Here is a 27923-nt window from a genome sequence, read left to right as displayed (position 1 = left end):
ATGAAACAAGTATTGAAAGAGGGTGTTTTTTCTCTCTGTATCTTCTAGCCTGCGACTCTGGGCATTATGGATTGAACTGTGAACAGTCTTGTACTGCACGTCACTGCAAGAATGACTCCAGGTGTGATGTGATACAAGGCCAGTGTGTCGGAGGATGCGCAGCAGGATATCGTGGAGCAGACTGTAGACAAGGTAATTCTTTCAACACCATATTTTTCCCGTACAACAATGATATGGTATAAGGGTGTCATGAAAAGACATTTGAACAAGTCCAGAAAGTCTCGTTCCATTATCGTATTTACTCTTTGAACATGTAAAGAGTTAAAAATCAAATTTAGTGACTGCGTGCGTCTAGTAGAATGGTTTTCCCTCCTTTAAAATTTCTTTCATTCAAAACGAAAGCTACAGGATATACATCATTTGTGAATGTACAAACGAGGCCATTGTATAATTGTACAGGCACACCACTTGAGGCACGTTGCCAACACTATGTTCTCTGATTCATTAGTGAATCAGAGGCCAAATATTCATTTGTCGGTAAAGATTGTGCATTTTCCAAGCCTTCCCCAAGTTCACATCGTTTTCGAATGCATAGAGCAGGTTTTCAATTACATGTTGAAACCCCCTCTTCTATTAGTGTAGTCTGTATTGGTAACAGGGGCAGGTTTTAATCTACTGGATAGTGAAATATAAGTGTCATAAGGCGATCTTGTTGAAGTGTCTGCTTTGCCTATGTGTCATTTCAACCCCATCCATTTGCTGATACGTATCCAACAGCCTAAAATTTCAGGTTCCGATTAGAGGGACTCTCAGGAAATGAAGGATCTTGACGTCATTTCTCTGCCTCACCCACAATTCGTCATTTTCTCCTCACACTGTCTTACCCGCAAGTCTTGATTTTGTCTGTTAACTAACATACAACGGAAACATTTGTGAAAATGTGTCGGTGTCCTCCTTTATTCCTGCTTGCTTCATAAGTCATTTGTAGGATTTCCATATTGTTAATGCAGCTGTACCTTGACGGTGCTATCTATCTTATTCAAGGTCCATATTTTTGACTGTGCATTAAGATCCAACATTTATGAAAATTTGTCTCTAATTCGAACGGTATTCGTGTTTACTTCAAAAGTAGGACTTAGTTATTCTGAGTACAGCATTCCATTGGATCATGCAATATTGTATTGTCTAATCATACTATATCTTGACACTCATTTGTAGGATTTCCATATTGTTAATGCAGCTGTACCTTGAAACAGACGCATTGCAATGCCTAGTCATACTATATACTGGCAGCCAAACTAATCTAACTTGACACGTATGATGAAAAAGCTGAACCAACTGATTGTTTAAACAAAGATAAAGGTACTTGCCTCAATTTTTACTTCACTTTATTAATCGTGATATATACTACCTTACTGTACATCCGACTCTTTCTGAATATGTTGCTGGAATAATGACACAAGTATTGAAAGAGGGTGTTATTTCTCTCTGTATCTTCTAGCCTGCGACTCTGGGCATTATGGATTGAACTGTGAACAGTCTTGTACTGCACGTCACTGCAAGAATGACTCCAGGTGTGATGTGATACAAGGCCAGTGTGTCGGAGGATGCGCAGCAGGATATCGTGGAGTAGACTGTAGACAAGGTAATTCTTTCAACTCCATACCTTTCCCGTACAACAATGATATGGTATAAGGGTGTCATGAAAAGACATTTGAACAAGTCCAGAAAGTCTCGTTCCATTATCGTATTTACTCTTTGAATATGTAAAGGGTTCGAAATCAAATTCAGTGACTGCGTGCTTCTAGTAGAATGGTTTTCTCTCCTTTCTTTAATTCAAAACCGAAACAACAGGATATACATCATTTGTGAATGTACAAATGAGGCCATTGTATAGTTGTACAGGCACACCATTAGAGTCACGTTGCCAACACTATGTTCTTTCATTAGTGAATCAGAGGCCAAATATTCATTTGTCGGTTAAGATTGTGCATTTTCCAAGCCTTCCCCAAGTTCACATCGTTTTCGAATGCATAGAGCAGGTTTTCAAATACATGTTGAAACCCCCTCTTCTACTATTGTAGCACCTATTGGTAACAGGAGCAGGATTTAATTTACGGGGTAGTGAAATATAAGTGTCATAAGGCGATCTTGTTGATGTATGTCCCTTGCCTGTGTGTCATTGCAACCCCATCCATTTGCTGATACGTATCCAACAGCCTAAAATTACAGCTTCAGATTAGAGGGACTCTCAGGAAATCAAGGACCTTGACGTCATTTCTCTGCCTCACCCACAATTCGTCATTTTCTCCTCACAGTGTCTTACCCACAAATCGTGATTTTGTCGGTTAACTAACATACAACAGGACAAACATTTGTGAAAAGAAGTCGGTGTCCTCCTTGATTCCTATTTGCTTCATAACCCATTTGTAGGATTTCCTTATGTTCATGAAACTTTCCTTCAAACAGACGCATTGCAATGCCTAGTCATACTATATACTGGCAGCCAAACTAATCTAACTTGACACGTATGATGAAAAAGCTGAACCAACTGATTGTTTAAACAAAGATAAAGGTACTTGCCTCAATTTTTACTTCACTTTATTAATCGTGATATATACTACCTTACTGTACATCCGACTCTTTCTGAATATGTTGCTGGAATAATGAAACAAGTATTGAAAGAGGGTGTTTTTTCTCTCTGTATCTTCTAGCCTGCGACTCTGGGCATTATGGATTGAACTGTGAACAGTCTTGTACTGCACGTCACTGCAAGAATGACTCCAGGTGTGATGTGATACAAGGCCAGTGTGTCGGAGGATGCGCAGCAGGATATCGTGGAGCAGACTGTAGACAAGGTAATTCTTTCAACACCATATTTTTCCCGTACAACAATGATATGGTATAAGGGTGTCATGAAAAGACATTTGAACAAGTCCAGAAAGTCTCGTTCCATTATCGTATTTACTCTTTGAACATGTAAAGAGTTAAAAATCAAATTTAGTGACTGCGTGCGTCTAGTAGAATGGTTTTCCCTCCTTTAAAATTTCTTTCATTCAAAACGAAAGCTACAGGATATACATCATTTGTGAATGTACAAACGAGGCCATTGTATAATTGTACAGGCACACCACTTGAGGCACGTTGCCAACACTATGTTCTCTGATTCATTAGTGAATCAGAGGCCAAATATTCATTTGTCGGTAAAGATTGTGCATTTTCCAAGCCTTCCCCAAGTTCACATCGTTTTCGAATGCATAGAGCAGGTTTTCAATTACATGTTGAAACCCCCTCTTCTATTAGTGTAGTCTGTATTGGTAACAGGGGCAGGTTTTAATCTACTGGATAGTGAAATATAAGTGTCATAAGGCGATCTTGTTGAAGTGTCTGCTTTGCCTATGTGTCATTTCAACCCCATCCATTTGCTGATACGTATCCAACAGCCTAAAATTTCAGGTTCCGATTAGAGGGACTCTCAGGAAATGAAGGATCTTGACGTCATTTCTCTGCCTCACCCACAATTCGTCATTTTCTCCTCACACTGTCTTACCCGCAAGTCTTGATTTTGTCTGTTAACTAACATACAACGGAAACATTTGTGAAAATGTGTCGGTGTCCTCCTTTATTCCTGCTTGCTTCATAAGTCATTTGTAGGATTTCCATATTGTTAATGCAGCTGTACCTTGACGGTGCTATCTATCTTATTCAAGGTCCATATTTTTGACTGTGCATTAAGATCCAACATTTATGAAAATTTGTCTCTAATTCGAACGGTATTCGTGTTTACTTCAAAAGTAGGACTTAGTTATTCTGAGTACAGCATTCCATTGGATCATGCAATATTGTATTGTCTAATCATACTATATCTTGACACTCATTTGTAGGATTTCCATATTGTTAATGCAGCTGTACCTTGAAACAGACGCATTGCAATGCCTAGTCATACTATATACTGGCAGCCAAACTAATCTAACTTGACACGTATGATGAAAAAGCTGAACCAACTGATTGTTTAAACAAAGATAAAGGTACTTGCCTCAATTTTTACTTCACTTTATTAATCGTGATATATACTACCTTACTGTACATCCGACTCTTTCTGAATATGTTGCTGGAATAATGACACAAGTATTGAAAGAGGGTGTTATTTCTCTCTGTATCTTCTAGCCTGCGACTCTGGGCATTATGGATTGAACTGTGAACAGTCTTGTACTGCACGTCACTGCAAGAATGACTCCAGGTGTGATGTGATACAAGGCCAGTGTGTCGGAGGATGCGCAGCAGGATATCGTGGAGTAGACTGTAGACAAGGTAATTCTTTCAACTCCATACCTTTCCCGTACAACAATGATATGGTATAAGGGTGTCATGAAAAGACATTTGAACAAGTCCAGAAAGTCTCGTTCCATTATCGTATTTACTCTTTGAATATGTAAAGGGTTCGAAATCAAATTCAGTGACTGCGTGCTTCTAGTAGAATGGTTTTCTCTCCTTTCTTTAATTCAAAACCGAAACAACAGGATATACATCATTTGTGAATGTACAAATGAGGCCATTGTATAGTTGTACAGGCACACCATTAGAGTCACGTTGCCAACACTATGTTCTTTCATTAGTGAATCAGAGGCCAAATATTCATTTGTCGGTTAAGATTGTGCATTTTCCAAGCCTTCCCCAAGTTCACATCGTTTTCGAATGCATAGAGCAGGTTTTCAAATACATGTTGAAACCCCCTCTTCTACTATTGTAGCACCTATTGGTAACAGGAGCAGGATTTAATTTACGGGGTAGTGAAATATAAGTGTCATAAGGCGATCTTGTTGATGTATGTCCCTTGCCTGTGTGTCATTGCAACCCCATCCATTTGCTGATACGTATCCAACAGCCTAAAATTACAGCTTCAGATTAGAGGGACTCTCAGGAAATCAAGGACCTTGACGTCATTTCTCTGCCTCACCCACAATTCGTCATTTTCTCCTCACAGTGTCTTACCCACAAATCGTGATTTTGTCTGTTAACTAACATACAACAGGACAAACATTTGTGAAAAGAAGTCGGTGTCCTCCTTGATTCCTATTTGCTTCATAACCCATTTGTAGGATTTCCTTATGTTCATGAAACTTTCCTTCAAACAGACGCATTGCAATGCCTAGTCATACTATATACTGGCAGCCAAACTAATCTAACTTGACACGTATGATGAAAAAGCTGAACCAACTGATTGTTTAAACAAAGATAAAGGTACTTGCCTCAATTTTTACTTCACTTTATTAATCGTGATATATACTACCTTACTGTACATCCGACTCTTTCTGAATATGTTGCTGGAATAATGAAACAAGTATTGAAAGAGGGTGTTTTTTCTCTCTGTATCTTCTAGCCTGCGACTCTGGGCATTATGGATTGAACTGTGAACAGTCTTGTACTGCACGTCACTGCAAGAATGACTCCAGGTGTGATGTGATACAAGGCCAGTGTGTCGGAGGATGCGCAGCAGGATATCGTGGAGCAGACTGTAGACAAGGTAATTCTTTCAACACCATATTTTTCCCGTACAACAATGATATGGTATAAGGGTGTCATGAAAAGACATTTGAACAAGTCCAGAAAGTCTCGTTCCATTATCGTATTTACTCTTTGAACATGTAAAGAGTTAAAAATCAAATTTAGTGACTGCGTGCGTCTAGTAGAATGGTTTTCCCTCCTTTAAAATTTCTTTCATTCAAAACGAAAGCTACAGGATATACATCATTTGTGAATGTACAAACGAGGCCATTGTATAATTGTACAGGCACACCACTTGAGGCACGTTGCCAACACTATGTTCTCTGATTCATTAGTGAATCAGAGGCCAAATATTCATTTGTCGGTAAAGATTGTGCATTTTCCAAGCCTTCCCCAAGTTCACATCGTTTTCGAATGCATAGAGCAGGTTTTCAATTACATGTTGAAACCCCCTCTTCTATTAGTGTAGTCTGTATTGGTAACAGGGGCAGGTTTTAATCTACTGGATAGTGAAATATAAGTGTCATAAGGCGATCTTGTTGAAGTGTCTGCTTTGCCTATGTGTCATTTCAACCCCATCCATTTGCTGATACGTATCCAACAGCCTAAAATTTCAGGTTCCGATTAGAGGGACTCTCAGGAAATGAAGGATCTTGACGTCATTTCTCTGCCTCACCCACAATTCGTCATTTTCTCCTCACACTGTCTTACCCGCAAGTCTTGATTTTGTCTGTTAACTAACATACAACGGAAACATTTGTGAAAATGTGTCGGTGTCCTCCTTTATTCCTGCTTGCTTCATAAGTCATTTGTAGGATTTCCATATTGTTAATGCAGCTGTACCTTGACGGTGCTATCTATCTTATTCAAGGTCCATATTTTTGACTGTGCATTAAGATCCAACATTTATGAAAATTTGTCTCTAATTCGAACGGTATTCGTGTTTACTTCAAAAGTAGGACTTAGTTATTCTGAGTACAGCATTCCATTGGATCATGCAATATTGTATTGTCTAATCATACTATATCTTGACACTCATTTGTAGGATTTCCATATTGTTAATGCAGCTGTACCTTGAAACAGACGCATTGCAATGCCTAGTCATACTATATACTGGCAGCCAAACTAATCTAACTTGACACGTATGATGAAAAAGCTGAACCAACTGATTGTTTAAACAAAGATAAAGGTACTTGCCTCAATTTTTACTTCACTTTATTAATCGTGATATATACTACCTTACTGTACATCCGACTCTTTCTGAATATGTTGCTGGAATAATGACACAAGTATTGAAAGAGGGTGTTATTTCTCTCTGTATCTTCTAGCCTGCGACTCTGGGCATTATGGATTGAACTGTGAACAGTCTTGTACTGCACGTCACTGCAAGAATGACTCCAGGTGTGATGTGATACAAGGCCAGTGTGTCGGAGGATGCGCAGCAGGATATCGTGGAGTAGACTGTAGACAAGGTAATTCTTTCAACTCCATACCTTTCCCGTACAACAATGATATGGTATAAGGGTGTCATGAAAAGACATTTGAACAAGTCCAGAAAGTCTCGTTCCATTATCGTATTTACTCTTTGAATATGTAAAGGGTTCGAAATCAAATTCAGTGACTGCGTGCTTCTAGTAGAATGGTTTTCTCTCCTTTCTTTAATTCAAAACCGAAACAACAGGATATACATCATTTGTGAATGTACAAATGAGGCCATTGTATAGTTGTACAGGCACACCATTAGAGTCACGTTGCCAACACTATGTTCTTTCATTAGTGAATCAGAGGCCAAATATTCATTTGTCGGTTAAGATTGTGCATTTTCCAAGCCTTCCCCAAGTTCACATCGTTTTCGAATGCATAGAGCAGGTTTTCAAATACATGTTGAAACCCCCTCTTCTACTATTGTAGCACCTATTGGTAACAGGAGCAGGATTTAATTTACGGGGTAGTGAAATATAAGTGTCATAAGGCGATCTTGTTGATGTATGTCCCTTGCCTGTGTGTCATTGCAACCCCATCCATTTGCTGATACGTATCCAACAGCCTAAAATTACAGCTTCAGATTAGAGGGACTCTCAGGAAATCAAGGACCTTGACGTCATTTCTCTGCCTCACCCACAATTCGTCATTTTCTCCTCACAGTGTCTTACCCACAAATCGTGATTTTGTCTGTTAACTAACATACAACAGGACAAACATTTGTGAAAAGAAGTCGGTGTCCTCCTTGATTCCTATTTGCTTCATAACCCATTTGTAGGATTTCCTTATGTTCATGAAACTTTCCTTCAAACAGACGCATTGCAATGCCTAGTCATACTATATACTGGCAGCCAAACTAATCTAACTTGACACGTATGATGAAAAAGCTGAACCAACTGATTGTTTAAACAAAGATAAAGGTACTTGCCTCAATTTTTACTTCACTTTATTAATCGTGATATATACTACCTTACTGTACATCCGACTCTTTCTGAATATGTTGCTGGAATAATGAAACAAGTATTGAAAGAGGGTGTTTTTTCTCTCTGTATCTTCTAGCCTGCGACTCTGGGCATTATGGATTGAACTGTGAACAGTCTTGTACTGCACGTCACTGCAAGAATGACTCCAGGTGTGATGTGATACAAGGCCAGTGTGTCGGAGGATGCGCAGCAGGATATCGTGGAGCAGACTGTAGACAAGGTAATTCTTTCAACACCATATTTTTCCCGTACAACAATGATATGGTATAAGGGTGTCATGAAAAGACATTTGAACAAGTCCAGAAAGTCTCGTTCCATTATCGTATTTACTCTTTGAACATGTAAAGAGTTAAAAATCAAATTTAGTGACTGCGTGCGTCTAGTAGAATGGTTTTCCCTCCTTTAAAATTTCTTTCATTCAAAACGAAAGCTACAGGATATACATCATTTGTGAATGTACAAACGAGGCCATTGTATAATTGTACAGGCACACCACTTGAGGCACGTTGCCAACACTATGTTCTCTGATTCATTAGTGAATCAGAGGCCAAATATTCATTTGTCGGTAAAGATTGTGCATTTTCCAAGCCTTCCCCAAGTTCACATCGTTTTCGAATGCATAGAGCAGGTTTTCAATTACATGTTGAAACCCCCTCTTCTATTAGTGTAGTCTGTATTGGTAACAGGGGCAGGTTTTAATCTACTGGATAGTGAAATATAAGTGTCATAAGGCGATCTTGTTGAAGTGTCTGCTTTGCCTATGTGTCATTTCAACCCCATCCATTTGCTGATACGTATCCAACAGCCTAAAATTTCAGGTTCCGATTAGAGGGACTCTCAGGAAATGAAGGATCTTGACGTCATTTCTCTGCCTCACCCACAATTCGTCATTTTCTCCTCACACTGTCTTACCCGCAAGTCTTGATTTTGTCTGTTAACTAACATACAACGGAAACATTTGTGAAAATGTGTCGGTGTCCTCCTTTATTCCTGCTTGCTTCATAAGTCATTTGTAGGATTTCCATATTGTTAATGCAGCTGTACCTTGACGGTGCTATCTATCTTATTCAAGGTCCATATTTTTGACTGTGCATTAAGATCCAACATTTATGAAAATTTGTCTCTAATTCGAACGGTATTCGTGTTTACTTCAAAAGTAGGACTTAGTTATTCTGAGTACAGCATTCCATTGGATCATGCAATATTGTATTGTCTAATCATACTATATCTTGACACTCATTTGTAGGATTTCCATATTGTTAATGCAGCTGTACCTTGAAACAGACGCATTGCAATGCCTAGTCATACTATATACTGGCAGCCAAACTAATCTAACTTGACACGTATGATGAAAAAGCTGAACCAACTGATTGTTTAAACAAAGATAAAGGTACTTGCCTCAATTTTTACTTCACTTTATTAATCGTGATATATACTACCTTACTGTACATCCGACTCTTTCTGAATATGTTGCTGGAATAATGACACAAGTATTGAAAGAGGGTGTTATTTCTCTCTGTATCTTCTAGCCTGCGACTCTGGGCATTATGGATTGAACTGTGAACAGTCTTGTACTGCACGTCACTGCAAGAATGACTCCAGGTGTGATGTGATACAAGGCCAGTGTGTCGGAGGATGCGCAGCAGGATATCGTGGAGTAGACTGTAGACAAGGTAATTCTTTCAACTCCATACCTTTCCCGTACAACAATGATATGGTATAAGGGTGTCATGAAAAGACATTTGAACAAGTCCAGAAAGTCTCGTTCCATTATCGTATTTACTCTTTGAATATGTAAAGGGTTCGAAATCAAATTCAGTGACTGCGTGCTTCTAGTAGAATGGTTTTCTCTCCTTTCTTTAATTCAAAACCGAAACAACAGGATATACATCATTTGTGAATGTACAAATGAGGCCATTGTATAGTTGTACAGGCACACCATTAGAGTCACGTTGCCAACACTATGTTCTTTCATTAGTGAATCAGAGGCCAAATATTCATTTGTCGGTTAAGATTGTGCATTTTCCAAGCCTTCCCCAAGTTCACATCGTTTTCGAATGCATAGAGCAGGTTTTCAAATACATGTTGAAACCCCCTCTTCTACTATTGTAGCACCTATTGGTAACAGGAGCAGGATTTAATTTACGGGGTAGTGAAATATAAGTGTCATAAGGCGATCTTGTTGATGTATGTCCCTTGCCTGTGTGTCATTGCAACCCCATCCATTTGCTGATACGTATCCAACAGCCTAAAATTACAGCTTCAGATTAGAGGGACTCTCAGGAAATGAAGGACCTTGACGTCATTTCTCTGCCTCACCCACAATTCGTCATTTTCTCCTCACAGTGTCTTACCCACAAATCGTGATTTTGTCTGTTAACTAACATACAACAGGACAAACATTTGTGAAAAGAAGTCGGTGTCCTCCTTGATTCCTATTTGCTTCATAACCCATTTGTAGGATTTCCTTATGTTCATGAAACTTTCCTTCAAACAGACGCATTGCAATGCCTAGTCATACTATATACTGGCAGCCAAACTAATCTAACTTGACACGTATGATGAAAAAGCTGAACCAACTGATTGTTTAAACAAAGATAAAGGTACTTGCCTCAATTTTTACTTCACTTTATTAATCGTGATATATACTACCTTACTGTACATCCGACTCTTTCTGAATATGTTGCTGGAATAATGAAACAAGTATTGAAAGAGGGTGTTTTTTCTCTCTGTATCTTCTAGCCTGCGACTCTGGGCATTATGGATTGAACTGTGAACAGTCTTGTACTGCACGTCACTGCAAGAATGACTCCAGGTGTGATGTGATACAAGGCCAGTGTGTCGGAGGATGCGCAGCAGGATATCGTGGAGCAGACTGTAGACAAGGTAATTCTTTCAACACCATATTTTTCCCGTACAACAATGATATGGTATAAGGGTGTCATGAAAAGACATTTGAACAAGTCCAGAAAGTCTCGTTCCATTATCGTATTTACTCTTTGAACATGTAAAGAGTTAAAAATCAAATTTAGTGACTGCGTGCGTCTAGTAGAATGGTTTTCCCTCCTTTAAAATTTCTTTCATTCAAAACGAAAGCTACAGGATATACATCATTTGTGAATGTACAAACGAGGCCATTGTATAATTGTACAGGCACACCACTTGAGGCACGTTGCCAACACTATGTTCTCTGATTCATTAGTGAATCAGAGGCCAAATATTCATTTGTCGGTAAAGATTGTGCATTTTCCAAGCCTTCCCCAAGTTCACATCGTTTTCGAATGCATAGAGCAGGTTTTCAATTACATGTTGAAACCCCCTCTTCTATTAGTGTAGTCTGTATTGGTAACAGGGGCAGGTTTTAATCTACTGGATAGTGAAATATAAGTGTCATAAGGCGATCTTGTTGAAGTGTCTGCTTTGCCTATGTGTCATTTCAACCCCATCCATTTGCTGATACGTATCCAACAGCCTAAAATTTCAGGTTCCGATTAGAGGGACTCTCAGGAAATGAAGGATCTTGACGTCATTTCTCTGCCTCACCCACAATTCGTCATTTTCTCCTCACACTGTCTTACCCGCAAGTCTTGATTTTGTCTGTTAACTAACATACAACGGAAACATTTGTGAAAATGTGTCGGTGTCCTCCTTTATTCCTGCTTGTTTCTTAAGTCAATTGTAGGATTTCCATATTGTTAATGCAGCTGTACCTTGACGGTGCTATCTATCTTATTCAAGGTCCATACGTTTGACTGTGCATTAAGATCCAACATTTATGAAAATTTGTCTCTAATTCGAACGGTATTCGTGTTTACTTCAAAAGTAGGACTTAGTTATTCTGAGTACAGCATTCCATTGGATCATGCAATATTGTATTGTCTAATCATACTATATCTTGACACTCATTTGTAGGATTTCCATATTGTTAATGCAGCTGTACCTTGAAACAGACGCATTGCAATGCCTAGTCATACTATATACTGGCAGCCAAACTAATCTAACTTGACACGTATGATGAAAAAGCTGAACCAACTGATTGTTTAAACAGAGATAAAGGTACTTGTCTCAAACCTTACTTCATTTTATTAATCGTGATATATACTACCTTACTGTACATCCGACTCTTTCTGAATATGTTGCTGGAATAATGAAACAAGTATTGAAAGAGGGTGTTATTTCTCTCTGTATCTTCTAGCCTGCGACTCTGGGCATTATGGATTGAACTGTGAACAGTCTTGTACTGCACGTCACTGCAAGAATGACTCCAGGTGTGATGTGATACAAGGCCAGTGTGTCGGAGGATGCGCAGCAGGATATCGTGGAGTAGACTGTAGACAAGGTAATTCTTTCAACTCCATACCTTTCCCGTACAACAATGATATGGTATAAGGGTGTCATGAAAAGACATTTGAACAAGTCCAGAAAGTCTCGTTCCATTATCGTATTTACTCTTTGAATATGTAAAGGGTTCGAAATCAAATTCAGTGACTGCGTGCTTCTAGTAGAATGGTTTTCTCTCCTTTCTTTAATTCAAAACCGAAACAACAGGATATACATCATTTGTGAATGTACAAATGAGGCCATTGTATAGTTGTACAGGCACACCACTTGAGGCACGTTGCCAACACTATGTTCTTTCATTAGTGAATCAGAGGCCAAATATTCATTTGTCGGTAAAGAATGTGCATTTTCCAAGCCTTCCCCAAGTTCACATCGTTTTCGAATGCATAGAGCAGGTTTTCAATTACATGTTGAAACCCCCTCTTCTATTAGTGTAGCACCTATTGGTAACAGGAGCAGGTTTTAATCTACTGGATAGTGAAATAAAAGTGTCATAAGGCGATCTTGTTGATGTATGTCCCTTGCCTGTATGTCAATGCAACTCCATCCATTTGCTGATACGTATCCAACAGCCTAAAATTACAGCTTCAGATTAGAGGGACTCTCAGGAAATGAAGGACCTTGACGTCATTTCTCTGCCTCACCCACAATTCGTCATTTTCTCCTCACAGTGTCTTACCCACAAATCGTGATTTTGTCGGTTAACTAACATACAACAGGACAAACATTTGTGAAAAGAAGTCGGTGTCCTCCTTGATTCCTATTTGCTTCATAACCCATTTGTAGGATTTCCTTATGTTCATGAAACTTTCCTTCAAACAGACGCATTGCAATGCCTAGTCATACTATATACTGGCAGCCAAACTAATCCAACTTGACACGTATGATGAAAAAGCTGAACCAACTGATTGTTTAAACGCCCGTGTGGGCCCGGGATTGAATGTGTCCACAGCACCCCATTGCTGGTCGTAAGAGGCGACCAAATTGGGCAGCCTGTTGGCCGTGGGTTGCGTCCCGTGTCGGTGGAGGAAGGGATCCTGGTGGCTGAGGGCAATGGGAGCTTGAAACCGCGTTCCTGTTGCTCAACACACCACTTTGGCCCCGACTTCACCTAGACGGGTGGTAGAACTGGCCCGGTTCTATCAATCGGCTGGTCACGCCATGCCCTGTGCGTAGATAATATTGTTTGCACACTCGCTCACTATTTGGGTCTTGGCCATTTCGACCTCTCATTTCCAAATTATTGATATATTTATTGCCTAGAGTCCTATGCCAGAAGGCGGTGGCTCATGGGCCAATCTGGTAATGTTGACCGCTGAATACTGTCTCTCTATGAATAATTGTTATGGGCAGAACCAGCCTAGCAATTAATTTATTAGACTAAGATGGCTATTCAAGTCATATTTACTGGAGTATAGCATCCCCATATCCCTGGTGTTTGCATCTGGATATCCGGTGCACTTTAACACTGTCCTTGTTGACACTCGGTGGCGGGTGGGGAGTGGGGATGTCGAATACTACTTACTAACCATGTCACAGCACACTTCTGGTTCCATTCGAAATGAAAAAAAGAGACGCCTGGATTTTGATCATACACATGAACATGTTTCCCAAAACACAGACTCATGGGCTCGATTCCTAGTTATTGAAGCGTCTGACCATGAACCAATTAAATTGAATCCATTTGCCATATCCAAAGCAATTCAAGGAATATGTGGTGAAGTTAAGAATGTTTCTCGTCTGCGTGGCGGTTCCCTTCTGGTTGAATGTGCACGGAGGCAGCAGTCTTTGAATCTATTGTCAGTTACTAAATTCGCCAATGTTGATGTTGCTGTGTCTGTGCACAGGACATTGAACTCTTGCCGTGGCATTGTCCGGGACAGAGCTCACTGCCTCCTTGACATGTCTGAACAGGAAATTGCAGCTGAACTTGAAAGTCAAGGTGTCACATCAGTCAAACGTTTCTCCACAAAACAAGATGGGATCATCAGGAAAACAAATACTTATCTGTTCACTTTTTCCCGGTCAACACTTCCTCAGTTTACCAAAGCTGGTTATTTTAATATCGGAGTGGAGATGTACATCCCAAATCCACTTCGATGTTATAATTGTCAACAATTTGGTCACGGCTCACGCTCCTGTTCGAACTCTATGGTATGTCACCGTTGCAGTGGCAACCATGATGGATCAGACTGTGAAAATGATTTTCACTGTTCAAATTGTGGTGACAAACATATGTCCTCCTCAAAACTGTGTCCTCAGTGGCAAAGACAAGCTCAGATTATGAAGATCAAATGTCAGAACAATATTTCATTTGCTGAAGCAAAAAAGTTAGTAACCCACCAGTCGACACCTTCTTCAAGCGTCACATATGCAGCTGCTGCAGCACGCCCTGTCGCAGCTGCATCAGTCATGTGCCAGACTGAAATGACATGGATTAGGTCAGATCAGCCAGTCAACATCAGCACCGTTACTGACGCTTCTACAAAATGCACTTCAGAAACACAGACTCAAACTCAAAATGAACTTGTTGAGGAGACAGACAGTCAGTCCGAGCTAACAACTAAGAAACCAGGCACTACTCACATGTCACAGAAAGACAAAAAAAGACTTAAAAAACAGCAAAAGGCCAGGTCCCCTATTCCTTCGGAGGTACCTGTGCGTAACACTTTTGATCCTTTGGATATGGAGGTTACTCCTTCTACAAAGGATAACAGGAGGGATCTCTCTTCCTCCCGTTTACGAGAGCGATCGCCTATTGAACCACCGTGATTCGATCGCCGAACTTGATGCAGTGGAACTGCAGAGGACTTAGGAAAAATTATAATAAGATTCTTTTGTTAATACAGGATTTTAAGCCGTCAGCAATATGTCTCCAGGAGACATATCTAAAACATAACGATGTTTTTAACTTACGACAACACATTGGCTACCATTCATTTTCTCCTGAAGGGGGCAAAGCAACTGGAGGATGTAGTGTCTTCGTCAGACAGGACATCATTCACAGTGCTATTCAGCTGAATACTCCTCTTCAAGCTGTTGCAGTCCGACTTACCTTGCACATTGCTCTTACGTTGTGCTCTTTATATGTGCCTCCTTCATCATCTCTTCGACAATCTGACCTTCAATGTTTGTATGATCAACTGCCAAAACCCTGCATCATCATGGGAGATCTCAATGGGCACAACCCTCTATGGGGTAGTACAAATACGAACAATAAGGGAAAAGTTATTGAAGATTTTATTTCTGATAATAATTTATGTGTTTTTAATGATGATTCACATACGTATTTGCATCCAGCCACTGGATCATATTCTTCACTTGATCTAGCTCTGACTGAATCAAACATTTACAATGAATTTGAATGGTCTGTTCATGATGACCTTTGTGGCAGCGATCACTTCCCTACTGTCCTCAAAGCTGTAAGACCAGATGATAATCCTCCTTTATCTCGTTGGAATTTTCTGAAAGCAAACTGGCCTTTGTATAAAAAATTATGTGTTGAAAAACTAACACCAGAGCACTTCAGTAATGTAGCAGATCCCTTCCAGTATTTTTCAGCACAACTGAATGAAATTGCTGATCAAACGATTCCTAAGTCCTCTGCAACTCCTCATATTCGTAAACCATGGTTTACTGACGAATGCAAACAAGCACGAAAACGTAGGAAGAAAGCCGAAAAGTATTTTCGCAGACATCCTACTGTTCATAACTTTAACAATGTAAAAATTACTAGTGCCAAGGCACGGCGTACATACAAGCAAAACAAACGCCAATCTTGGAGAAATTATGTATCAAAAATTAATTCACGCACACCCATGTCTAAGGTGTGGAACATGGTTCAGCGCATAAAAGGCAAAGGCTCAAAATCTGCTGTTCACCATCTTAAAGATGGTGACAAATTGGTAACTAATAAAGTTGATATTGCAAATAGAATTGGCGAAACTTTTGCCAAAAATTCATCCTCGGCAAATTATGTCCCTGAATTTCAGAGATACCAGAAACAACAGGAGAAGATAAAAGCTAATTTTGATTCCGATAACGGTGAAGACTATAATGAAGTGTTTTCAATGCATGAGCTCCACACTGCTCTGAACCAAGCCCATGATACTGCAGCGGGTGATGACACTATTCATTATCAGCTACTGAAACATTTGCCTGAATCATGCCTGGAGACGCTTTTAGATATATTTGACAAAATATGGACGTCTGGGAATTTTCCTCCTTCATGGCGTAATTCAATTATCGTGCCAATACCCAAACCTGGCCGGGATCACACGGATCCATCAAATTACAGACCGATTTCTTTAACTAGCTGCGTCTGTAAAACCATGGAACGAATGGTAAATAACAGATTAATTTGGTATCTGGAAACGAACGACCTCATTACAAATATTCAGTGTGGTTGTCGGAAGAATCGAATTACTATTGATCATTTAGTACGTTTAGAATCCTTCGTCAAAAATGCTATTATTACCAAACAACATGCAGTATCTATATTCTTTGATCTAGAAAAAGCATATGATACTACTTGGAAACATGGAATTTTAAAAGATTTACATGATTTTGGTTTACGAGGTCGTTTGCCTCTTTTTATATCAGAGTTTTTAACTGACAGGCAATTTCAAGTCCGAGTAGGTTCTACCCTGTCTGATCATTACAATCAGGATCAGGGTGTTCCGCAAGGCAGCATTTTGTCTGTGACCTTATTTAGTATCAAGATCAACAGTTTATCCAAGGTTTTAAACGATTCAATAGATGGATCACTTTTCGTGGATGATTTTAATATTTCCTGTCGCGGTAAGAATATGCATACTATTGAACGGCAACTGCAATTATGTTTAAACAAAATAAATAAATGGTGTCTTGAGAATGGTTTTAAATTTTCTAAGACAAAAACTAATTGCATCCATTTCTGCCGTAAGTATAAACCACATAAGGACCCAGAATTATTTTTAAATGGCACTCCTATCAAAGTCGTTAAGGAGGCCAAGTTCTTAGGTTTGATTTTCGACTCTCATTTAACTTTTCTTCCGCATATCAAATCCCTGAAAACTAAATGCCTGAAGGCACTTGATCTATTGAAAGTTGTGTCAAACTCAAAATGGGGAGGGGATCAAGCTACTCTCCTGCACCTATACCGTTCACTTGTCCGTTCGAAGCTTGATTATGCCTCCATCATTTATGGTGGAGCCTGTAAAAGCAATCTAAAACTCCTTGATTCTATCCACCACCAAGGTCTGAGACTTTGTCTTGGGTCGTTCCGAACTTCTCCTATTGACAGTCTCTATGTCGAAGCCGATGAACCATCTCTTACACAGCGCCGTATCAAATTAGCTTTACAATATATTACAAAACTATACTCTAACGAATCCAACCCTGCTTTTAACTGCGTTTTCGATCCTCTTTATGAGCATTTATACAACAAAAAGCCTTCTCTTGTTCCGCCACTTGGGCACAGAATTAAACCATTCATTTCTGCTGCCGGCATTGAGCTGGAGGGTCTAGCGCCTTCTCGTCTTCTTTCTTCTCCTCCTTGGCAATTAGTGAGGCCACAAGTTGACCTCACATTAACAAAGTTATAAAAATCAGACACAAACGAATTACAATATAAACAAGAGTTTATGCAATTAAAAAATAATTATAGTACATACAAATCCTTATTTACAGATGGGTCCAAGGATGGTGGCACAGTTGCTTGTGCCACTGTCATTGGATCCAGAACAATATCTTATCGATTACCTGATAACAGCTCCATTTTCACTGCAGAAGCAAACGCAATATTAACGGCTCTTCAATATATCCAAAGACATCCTAATCATGTACAGTATATAATTTTTTCTGACTCTCTTTCTTGCCTTCAGGCTATTAAAAATTTGTCTTGTAAACATCCACTTTTAATTGACATAATTGAATTGTATAATGATCTTGCAACTGGCCAGTGCGACATCGTCTTTTGTTGGTTACCCAGCCATGTAGGTATTTCTGGGAATGCAATGGCCGATCTTGCTGCTAAAGCTGCACTCAACAAATCTGTGACACCACTTCTTATTCCATACAGTGACTATAAAGCCAGCATTAGAACTTACATTCGTGATCTGATGCAAAAGAAGTGGGACACCCAAGTGGGAATAAATAAATTGCATGCCATAAAACCTTATATTGGTTACACTCACTTGGGCTGTCGGTCCAGATTTGAGGAGGTCAATTTGCGGCGATGTCGTATTGGCCATACGAGATATACTCATGAATACCTTTTGAAAGGTGAGGATCCTCCGTTCTGCATCCCTTGTGATGAAAGAATCACAGTCAAGCATATCTTGCTTGACTGTGTTGAGTATTCCATCACAAGGGATCAGTATTTTAAGTCACACTCTATGCAGGATCTTTTTAGCAATATTAGTCCTCATTTAATTATTGCATTTTTAAAGGAATTAGATTTGTTAACTCAACTGTAAATAGATAAATATTTTAAAATTGGAAGATTAAAATAGTGCCTCAAATCGTTAGTGGCTGTACCCTCAAAGGGGGTTGAAGTACCGTAAAATAATTGTCCTCCTGAGAGGGTACGTAAGTCCAAAAACATTTGAAGTAAATTTCAGTTTTCCAGCTTTTTAATCGTAGAATAAGTGTGTTTTTACTTTATGGCTAGATTTGTCTAAATTGCTAACAGCTGAAGGGGTGATGTAAATCCAGTTAGGGTCCATGCAGGAAGCAAATGTACTGTAAGTCCCCATGGTCCTTAGTATGGTGATCTACCTTCAGTTGTTGGCAACCTATAGCTCATTTTTATCTTGTACTGTCCTCTATAGATACATTGTTTTAGGTCTCTTCACTAGTTTTACCTTCTACTCTGTGATATCCTAGTTAGTTTTACTGTCCTTCGTTGACAGGGTTTTACAATGTATGTGCTATCAATTCATTTGTATTTTTATAATTACTCATTCTCGTCACGCTATGGCTGCAATATTGCCGATGTGACGTTAAATTTTAACTCACTCACTGATTGTTTAAACAGAGATAAAGGTTCTTGTCTCAAATCTTACTTCATTTTATTAATCGTGATATATACTACCTTACTGTACATCCGACTCTTTCTGAATATGTTGCTGGAATAATGAAACAAGTATTGAAAGAGGGTGTTATTTCTCTCTGTATCTTCTAGCCTGCGACTCAGGGCATTATGGATTGAACTGTGAACAGTCTTGTGCTGCACGTCACTGCAAGAATGACTCCAAGTGTGATGTGATACAAGGCCAGTGTGTCGGAGGATGCGCAGCAGGATATCGTGGAGTAGACTGTAGACAAGGTAATTCTTTCAACACCATATTTTCCCCGTACAACAATGATATGGTATAAGGGTGTCATGAAAAGACATTTGAACAAGTCCAGAAAGTCTCGTTCCATTATCGTATTTACTCTTTGAACATGTAAAGAGTTAAAAATCAAATTTAGTGACTGCGTGCGTCTAGTAGAATGGTTTTCCCTCCTTTAAAATTTCTTTCATTCAAAACGAAAGCTACAGGATATACATCATTTGTGAATGTACAAACGAGGCCATTGTATAATTGTACAGGCACACCACTTGAGGCACGTTGCCAACACTATGTTCTCTGATTCATTAGTGAATCAGAGGCCAAATATTCATTTGTCGGTAAAGATTGTGCATTTTCCAAGCCTTCCCCAAGTTCACATCGTTTTCGAATGCATAGAGCAGGTTTTCAATTACATGTTGAAACCCCCTCTTCTATTAGTGTAGTCTGTATTGGTAACAGGAGCAGGTTTTAATCTACTGGATAGTGAAATATAAGTGTCATAAGGCGATCTTCTTGAAGTGTCTGCCTTGCCTATGTGTCATTTCAACCCCATCCATTTGCTGATACGTATCCAACAGCCTAAAATTTCAGGTTCCGATTAGAGGGACTCTCAGGAAATGAAGGATCTTGACGTCATTTCTCTGCCTCACCCACAATTCGTCATTTTCTCCTCACACTGTCTTACCCGCAAGTCTTGATTTTGTCTGTTAACTAACATACAACGGAAACATTTGTGAAAATGTGTCGGTGTCCTCCTTTATTCCTGCTTGCTTCATAAGTCATTTGTAGGATTTCCATATTGTTAATGCAGCTGTACCTTGACGGTGCTATCTATCTTATTCACGGTCCATACGTTTGACTGTGCATTAAGATCCAACATTTATGAAAATTTGTCTCTAATTCGAACGGTATTCGTGTTTACTTCAAAAGTAGGACTTAGTTATTCTGAGTACAGCATTCCTTTGGATCATGCAATATTGTAATGTCTCATCATACTATATCTTGACACTTATGGTGGAAAATCTTGAACAATTGATTGTTAAAATGTAGGTACTGTCTGACTACTTACTTCATAAATCATGTTACAATTAACCCCTCTTACTGCATATCATGAAGATATCCTACCTGTTTCTGAATATGTTGCTGGGAACGCAGCATGAAAGCAGTATTGGAAAAGCGTGTTATTTCTCTTTGTATTTTCTAGTATGCGTCTCTGGGTATTATGGAGTTAACTGTGACCAGTCCTGTGCTGCACGTCACTGCAAGATGGACTCCAGCTGTGATGTAACACTTGGACAGTGCGTCGGTGGATGCGCAGCAGGATATCGTGGAACAGCCTGTAGAAAGGGTAATTCTAATTATATAGGTACAAAGTTTACAACAACGGTGCAATATATAATAACAACGGTAAAATATATATTTGGAAAAATAACGTCTATTAAGTTTCGTTTCTTTATTGTATATATCTGATACGTGAATAGCTACTCATCAAATCTAATGGCCCAGTGTTTGCATGGAATAGTTTCTTTTCGTTTCCACGATTAAAAAATGAAGATACAAGCTATAAAGTATGCACATTTTTTCCCAGCCTTCCCCAGGTCACATCGTTTTTGGATGCATAGAGCAGATTTCAATTTTAAATGTTGAAATCTCCTCTCCTGTGAACAATTCACGTCACTGCAAGATGGACTCCAGCTGTTTTGTGACACTTGGAGAGATTTGTTTTTCATCTCTCTGCTTCGTTTGTACCACCAACATATGTCTGCTTATCTGTACACCATACCTATACCAGTTCTCTTTTTTGACAGAGCTAGAGGGTTATTTGTTGTCAACAGCTGGCTTAATCGGCTTGGCTGCTGGAGCACCCTTTATGCTGATTCTTGGAGTTATACTGTGTGCTGTGCTGATTCGACTACAGAGGTCAGTGAACCTAGACATACATACTTTCCTAGGGGAGACGACCTATCCTCTCGGCATGATCGGCCTGTCAGCCGCTCCACTCTTATGACCTGAACTGAGTTCAGTAGTAGATATGTATTACTGTGGTTTATGTTTACAGTATTGTCACCTAGGTAACTGACTGTAGATTACCTATGGACAAATGAGGTGTTATTTTGCCATATCCTTCTATCGTGCAGACTTCCCAGTTTCCTCGCATTGCCTCGCATTGTATCTGCGTGAAAATTGTATCTAAGGCTGGCAACAGAAATATTTGTGTATGGACAGTGTTACGGTTTAAAATTTGCCGTGACAAAAGGTATAGGAAATTCCTCCAGAACCAGCAAAATATACCACTAGCAAGTCTGAAATATTCGATATTTTGTATTGAGCAGAAAGCAAAATATGAAGATTCACAAAAGAAGTTTCAAGTGCAATGCAACTGAGTCAAATCTAAAGGAATGGGTGACAACAGTAACATCAACTAACCAAAGTCTTGGCTTGAGATTGAGAAAGAGTTATTTTGAATGTAACACGGCCAGCGGTCAGGCAGTTTGAGCGTTGACAAAGGCAGACAGGTTGATGTTGGCTGAATGATGTACGCCAGTTATTTGTCTGTGTCCGTGTGTCAACACAGCAACCAGCCTTATCTATACACAGTCACTGAATATTCGAGCATAATAAAAACATTCGCCATTAACTTAGAGCCTTCTCGTAGTTATAGTAAACACTAGTCAAGGGAGGCAACTCTAGAACACTTTCTTAAAGGCCTGCAGCTCACATACTAATAGCATTGAACATTTATAATATGAAATGTGACCCATAATAACTATCACTCAAAAACAACCCAAAAATTAATAATCATTTAATCAATAATACAATTTACAGAAAATACACTCTCGTAACAACAGCGACAGTGATGGCGATAGGGATATTCATTCTGCCACTTTTGAGGAAACCTCAACAGATGCCGAATTGTGCAGAGAAACACGGGTCAATGATATAACAGTGAAACCCTGACAACCAAGCTGTGAATAATGTGATTTCATCAATGTGTTGTGTTTGTTGTCATTTTCACTTCTCTTGACTCAAGATTACCTTTTACATACTTGATTCCAATTGTTTTGGCTCGCGATATTCATTAAAACATTCGCAATGTGGTGCAAACTGCCCCAAAGAGTCTCAGTGAGTCTGTTAACAACTGATATTGATCCTGGAAGAAGATTAAAGTACCCTACAGCTACTGTCCTCGTGAGAGCATGATTAAGACCCAAAACCAGTAAAGATAGAGTCATGAAAGTCCCCAGTGACAAAATACTCTTCATATGTCTACGATTAAAACTAAACCTCCTTGATGCACCTAAAAGGAAAACAAACACATTTGTTATATGTAAGACATATTCGGATGTAATTATTTCCACATGTTCACCCACGCTACGTAAAATGTAAATACACAAAGACGAAGCTGTTGAAATATTGCTTGACATGAAAGGGTATTTGACTAATGGAAAGTTAATATCATCCCTTCTTGTGAAGAATTTTTCCTCACTGTCTATCGTTATACATAGATATAGGTTGAAGTAGTGTAAAATTATTGTCCTCCTGAGAAGGTACATAAGTCCAAAGGCATTCAAAGATAATTTCATTTTACCGTCTATTTTAATTGTAGTATCCCTGTCATTTTAATTTTGGCTAAAATTCACTTCATCGCCAGCAGCTGAAGGGATGATATAAATCCAGCTAGGGTCCATGCAGGTAGCAAAAGTACTGTAAGTCCCCATGGTCCCTAGTATGGTGATCTACCTTCAGTTGTTGGCAAACTATAGCCAGTTTTATACATTGTATCGTCATCTCTAGTTAAACTATTTTAGATTTCATGACTAGTTTTAACGTCAATATATCTGTGATAATCTAGGTAGTTTTACTGTCCTTTGTCGACGGATGTTTTAGATTGATTACCTTGTTTTCATCGCTATATGGCTGTAATATTGCCGATGCAATGTAAACTTTTAACTCACTCACTCACTTTACATAGATATAAATATGAAACATTATCATATAATGGAGAGTGTTATCGATGCGATAAACCCATCTAATAAACTTGGTATACAACTCTAATAAATAGGTAGAATTAGGTGAAAAACGAGAACTACTTTCACAAAACTCCATACGTCATGCGAATCCCACAACGTAACGTTGAATGATGACGTCGTCGGGAGTTTTCGAGGGTTTTTTCCATTGTGTGGACGAGTTTGTAAACATGGCTGCTCCCAAGTTCAATATTGGCGATTCTGTCAGGGATAACAATAGAGGTGCTGGAGTTACTACTTTAGTGATTAATTTTGGAAAAGATGAACCTAAATACTTTGTTCAAATAGAAGGTACAGAATATGAGGCTCGGGTGAAAGGCATTCGTGTGAGAAAAGTATCAATCAGAGAGTTCGATCAATCAGAGCAGACGTCGAATTGATTTTGCCAGGTATCAGAAAGTGATATTGATGAGGTGATCACACGCAATGAAACTGAAAACACTGCAAAGGAAACCCTGTACAATGTGAGGCTTTTTGAAACCTTTCTCGCAGCTCAAAACGAAATGAGAAATATTTATGAACTATCTGTTACTGGACTTTCTCCGTTTCTTTCCAAATTTTTTATTAGCGTGACCAAGAGAGATGGAAGCCCTTATGAATCGTCAACTCTGCATATAGGTATCTCAAGAAACATGATTAGGGCTATTCGATTGTATTTTCACCAGCATTTGCTGGTGAGAGATGTCCTAAAATCGCGACAGATTGAGTTGAAGAAAAGTAACAGGGGTAACTTATCTCACAAAAGCGAGGCCATCTCGGATGAAGAAATAAAAAAAAGAAATAAAAAAAAACAACTTGTGTGAAAATCCTCAAGCAATAATCAACACTCTGTGGTTTTTCAACACGGTTCACTTTGGACTGAGCGGCAGTGATGAACATCGACAAATGTGTTGGGGTGATATTTCTTTGAATACTGATGTTAATGGAGTCGAATTTCCCACTTTCAATGAAACACAATCCAAAACACGTTCATGTTAGGCAGGTGAGACCTAAAACGTTGGCCAATTCAGAGGATCCTTCCAGATGTCCGATCGCTATTTACAAGATGTACAAGTCCAAACGACCTCTCGATTATTACGGAAACGATGCCCCTTTCTACATTGCTAAAAACACAATGTCAAATTCACTTGATTTCTCTGTAAATGTCACCTGGTTTCGTCGACAGCCCATTGGAGAAAACACGCTGAGATCGCTCATAAAGGACACGTGTGCTGCCGCTGATCTACAGTCAACGAAGCGGCTCACAGCGCTGGGAAATTCCTGATCCAAAAGCTGTCTGACAACGCTGTTCCACCAACGGAAGTTATGCAGATCACAGGCCATAAAAATATCCAATCCATCAATAACTATAGCAACATCAATGAATCCAGACATCGTGAAATCTCCTCGATATTGTCGAATCCAGTTGAAAACACACAGCTGAGTCGTGGGTATCTAATGCTGAACGGGCCACGTTATTCGTGCACAGCGACGCGGTCGTCTCATGAGATGAATGTGACGGAGTCGGGTAGGATCAACAATCTGTTTGGAGTACCCGTGTATAGTGGAAACATACAACAAATGTCCAGAAAAGTGACAAAGATTCTCCTCCTTACCGCAAGTATCGACGACGGGCCTTGATTGAATCGGATAGCAGCCAGGAAACTTTCTAAATCTCAGCACGTTCTGAACATGGCCGTTTGTTTTCGAACATTGACGTGCTCTTGTTATATGGACGTGTCAAACACACTACTGTCTGTATGTGAAGGAAGAACCTATTTCGTACTTATTACACTCTTTCTCTTGAATGTTTTCTTGTTTTGTTGTTCTTTCAAGGCGAAAAAGTCATTCTAGGTTCATATTCAGGTTTGGACTATATGTGAGACTGGTCAAGACCATATGCGAAAGGTCACTGACCTTCACCTCGCTTCAGTGCTATGTATTCATACGCAAACAATATATTCTCTTCAAACGTATTTTGCTCTACTTTTAAACAATTTTTAAGCATCACATTATAAAGAGATTATTGACCTCGTGTGTTTAAGTATCGTTAATATCATATTGTTAGGGATAAAATATATTTATTATGCGGACCTTTATATCCCTAATAATATGATATTACGGAAACACACGCGGTCAATAATCTCTATGTCTAGACGGTCTCCCTCGTCTTGTTAATTTCATGTTCAGGTGGGTAAATGAGTGCAAGGTTTGGTTGGTTAAGGTTTGGTTGGTTTGCAAGGTTAACGATTGGTTATTGAACGATACTAGATCAGCAGTGTACAGTAAACTTAAGGTAAACGTCTTGGCCGTATTAACTTTATTTGATTTTCCCAGAAATTCTAATCCATGTGCATGAATAAATAGATCGGGATGTCTACTTTTTTTCTTTTTTTTTGTTACCTCAATTTTTTTACATAGATAGTCCAGCATTTCACACATTGTTTTCCCAGTAAACTTCAAATGACATTTGCTTCCATTTTTGACAAATTGTCCAGGACCTCTGACGATCGACATGTTGGTGTACATTAGGTCACTACGTTTGTTTAGACATATTATGTGAGTATTTGTGGATTAAAAAAAAGACATATGGTATGATCTGCCGACAAGATTTGCTTTTCATATTGCAACAGATTGGAATAAAAGGTATCATGTTAACCTGGATGGGAAATGTGAAACGGTAATTCACATTCCTACCGCGGTAGAACTTTCTGATGTGGACGTCATAGAAAATGGTCCTCCACAAGGAAATGTAATTAAACCAGTTTCGTTTTATATCATGATCGGTGACTTTGTCACCGATAACATGTTAACATACTGCTCAGGTTTCAAATGGCGGTTCGCTCTGCTAACTTTAAAACTTCATCAGGTAACTCAATTTAATTTAAAAATGTTAAGAGTTGGTTAATGAGTACAAAATGGTGTTTCAAAATAAAACATAGTTATGATGATCAGTCGTCAGAATATCCCCTCAAATATTGAGCCACTTCTTGTTGTTGTATCAGACTCCGTCGTCCTTGTCACCGTGCACTAAATGCCTACAAAAGTGTCATTGGCAAGGAAGCATGAAACAGTTCAATACTATCATTTGTACCAGACACAATCTTAGAAGTGTTCATTTCGTACTAGAGAAATGCGTCTGCCAAATATGAAAGAATTTGAGCTCTGGTCTTAAAGACACACTAAACCAAATAGATATTTATTACTTATAAATCGTTTCAACATTACCTGGTCTGTTTGCTTTTCTGCTTTTATAATGAACAGCCATAATATTTTTGTGGGTTTGATGGTCATTTTTGTGTGCGAGCGTGCGTGTCAAATGCAGTATACCTACTTCTGTTTGTGATAGTTCAGCTTCAGTTATTGTGTTAGACCCTACGTCTGGTCCAAGTACCCACTAAACTATACCACCACCAGGTATGTTCAGTATATCTAGTCCTGGAAGCACAGGGAGAGTACATATCTTCATGCAAACATGTACTACAAACAGTTTGTTAATGCTTCATTCTTCGCAGATTGCAAAGGGTCAAGTCTACTCGGGATGATGGGGAAATAGTTCAGGAGAACATCAACCGGAACCCTGCAGAACCGTCAGACAACAACGTTAACACATCCATGTCCGGACATGCCAATTGCGCCAACGACTATGAATCTGTTCAGTTCATTGCTGAGGCGAGCAATGACTATGATGTCATTCAGAACAGGATTTATGAAAATATGTAGATCATGCAGGATAGTTACAAAACACCATGAATTTGAATGCTTCTCGTTCTGTTCAGAAGGGAATAATAGCTGTGGCAATGCCTGAAAGCACCCCCACCACCCAGTAATTACTACAGCACATGAAACATAATCATTTGAGTCACAACTGCTTGTCTCAATCATGGGAATACTGAAAATAATGCATTGGCTTATTTCGCCACTTTCCCACTTTATGGTTTAAACATAGTTTATTCACTTGGCAAACAAGACTGTATGGCCTATATTAATGCCTCTCCAGAACACATGCTTTGTTCACATTTGTACGAGGAAATTTTACATGATATTCCTATACATTGACATAATGTTGTACTAGCTTATAGATGAGTGAGAATGTTTCGTACGATGGACAAAATCAGTCATCAAAATAGAAACAGATTACATTGGTATTATACGCTTTAAGTGACATTAAGAGGTAAACGTAGCAGCTTTACTAATATGTGATCATATTTGTTTCATATTTATTTCGTTTCCCACTATATACCATGGTCGACCGATATAACTGTATGAGCCTTTATGTATTCCTTGTG

The 27923-nt window shown here is 39.1% G+C and overlaps 1 pseudogene; it reads left to right on the top strand.

The window, feature by feature from the left end:
• Nucleotides 1-27357, top strand: part of LOC137291199 (multiple epidermal growth factor-like domains protein 6) — an 88971-nt pseudogene extending 61614 nt beyond the window's left edge.
• Nucleotides 27358-27923: the final 566 nt, after the last annotated feature.

This window comes from Haliotis asinina, chromosome 7 (assembly GCF_037392515.1).
Source record: "Haliotis asinina isolate JCU_RB_2024 chromosome 7, JCU_Hal_asi_v2, whole genome shotgun sequence".
Taxonomy (NCBI): domain Eukaryota; kingdom Metazoa; phylum Mollusca; class Gastropoda; order Lepetellida; family Haliotidae; genus Haliotis; species Haliotis asinina.
This window is presented reverse-complemented; position numbering and strand designations above follow the sequence as displayed.